Below are 2,679 nucleotides of genomic sequence, written 5' to 3'. Positions count from 1 at the left end.
TAAGTACCTATATGTTTTTGTATGTTCTGTGTTATTTATGTGAAATATGAATTTTTTTACTGTTTCAATTTCTTAAACATTTTTTAATGTTATAAATCCAATGTTTTGCATTAATAATGGTATATTTTGGGGAATATAATGTTGATTGTTGTTATGGTAATAGCATAATTGGAGGTTTTATTGAAATGATGGTAAAATATGTATAATTACAGAAAACTATAATTTGATTGTTTCAGGGAATAGGATGTGGTTGGAGGAAAGGAAATGGAAGGCAGCAGTGGCAAAGGTTAAGGAGGGAAAAAGAGAAAAAAGAAAGAAATTTGATATCTATTTTTGATTTGCAGTAAAGGTCAGTTTACATGTAATATTTAAGACTGATATTTATTTATCTTTTAATCTCTGTATCTCTTGCTATTTTGTATATATTTCAATGTATTAATTCTGATTTCTGTAAAATGTCCACAATTCAGCCTGTGGGCTGCTAAGGATATTATCCAATTAAATACATTTTCAATTACAATTATATGTTATGAACAAAACAACACATCTTGTTCTGATCAAATCTCTGTGAGACATCCTGACATAAAAGCATTTGTATGGGTATTAGAACAAAAGTTTTATCTCTCTTGTTTGTCAAAATATAATTTCATGCTCAAATCAAAGGCTGATATACCATCTGTGGATGTCCAAGTACTCATAAAGCATAATGGATAATTACAGTAATTCTAAGTGTATGTATGTCTGTTGAAGGTGGGGGGGGGGGGGCAAAACCACTATTTCTACTATGTCATAATACATGTATGTGTACTCCTAAAATTATTCTTCCTTCATCTAACGTCAATTACCTCTGTTGATGGGCATGGACAGTTTTGATCAATCATGTCTCCAAGTAAAAGGAAAGCCTACACAGGTCAATTTACATCAGAAGAACCTGGAGGATTACTTTTATTTGTATGGATTTTTTCACTGGGGGCATTATAATGATTTTGCTGCATGACGCTAACTTTCCGAGCACTCTCAGTCTTCTGCTTCAGCTCTACATCCTTCTCGGACTAAAATGTAAGAAGATGGGGAACAGTCACTTCGTTAAAATCACTGTCAGAATAAGAACCAATGAATATTGTCATAAAGGCTGTAGATCTCAGGTGAATAAAGGTATGTTAATCAAAATTATCAGCTTCTTCAATCATTAGCTATATTTACATCATCAGCAGTAATATTAAAATTGTATATGTAGAAGTAGGCATTGGAATTGTCACCACAGATGATACTTTTTTTTTTCCAATGGCTCCTTTAAAGCTTAACTGCAAACATTAATTTATAATCCCTCCCCCTCCCCCCCCCAAAAAAAAAATAAGAATAAAAAGTGATTAAGAGCAGCACTGTGAATTAAAAAAAAAGATATAGTGGTGTTACATAAGGTACCTTTGCATACCCTTGCAATGGACTGATCAGTAAAATGCAATACAGACTCATGTATTCACTTATCATGAATTTGATAAAGAAATACAACCAATGTCTTGCCTGCATAATTTACACTGGCTAAGTCAAGGTAAACAATTAGCCACCCTACAGTCAGCAATAGAAACTATTCTATATAATCTGTCACACCAGAGATCATACTTCCAAGAATACTGTACTGAAATGCATGAAATTTGTTGTCGGTGGTTATATATTCAGTCATATCAAAGACCATTCTGCCATTTTAATCAGAGAGGTTTTCTAGCAACTCTCCTGGAATTACAGCACAGAATTAAACATACACTTGAGTGAATACACAGTACCTTCAGGGAAGTGAACATTTCAACATTCATCTGTTCTAAATCAAAACAAGATATGCATTAAAAATAAATTTGTGAAATGTACAGTCTATAAAGAGCTATAATGATCTTATTTACAAATATTTACAGACATTATGCCACTAAAAATTTCATCTTACACAGATTATTCTATATGTCATGAAACAAAATATGAAATACTGATTGATCATTTGAGGTACATTCATTTTGAACTTAATGCCAAATCTCCAAAGTCTCTCCTTCTCTCTCCTCTCTCTCTTTCACAAGACGCAAATATACATAATTATATACGCATTATACGTACATGATTATTATATTCTCTCTCCCTTTCTCTCTCTCTCACTCTATCTCTCTGGAGCTACTATCTTGTCAAAGAAGATCAGTTAGTGAAAGACAACATATTTTATAATATGATAGACATGGCCTGTAGATGTGTAAATGAACATTGACATTGATGACTCTTTGTTTGAAGACAGTTGCGATGGTGTGTAAGAAATTAAAACAGACCAATTGACTATTTTGAAGGTAACACTGTCAGTGCAACCATGTACTTGACTTTCTTCATAATACCATCCCTACATCTTCAAAAGCACTTATCCAACTTTAAAGGTCCAGTTTACCTTTGAGAACAGTGATTTCAAAAATGTTCAAGATATCACATTTGATGCTTTAGTGTAGGTCCGTTGTATCACAAAACATCCTACCATACAAAATTTTCGCAATAAAACCTAAAATATAGGAAGATATCAGTGTTTTTCTCAATAAACCGTAACTGTAGACGGTTTAGCCTGGAAGCATTTTTATTGTAACTATTGTTCATATTTTGTGTGTTTAACAACACTTAACATGGATTATACGGATTCAAATTTTTACAGTGGTT

The sequence above is a fragment of the Diadema antillarum genome, unplaced genomic scaffold (genome assembly GCF_040938485.1).
Source record: "Diadema antillarum isolate AM-2024a unplaced genomic scaffold, OU_Dant_1.0 scf00000143, whole genome shotgun sequence".
NCBI lineage: Eukaryota > Metazoa > Echinodermata > Echinoidea > Diadematoida > Diadematidae > Diadema > Diadema antillarum.
The sequence above is the reverse complement of the archived record's forward strand: the minus strand, read 5'-3'. Positions refer to the sequence as shown.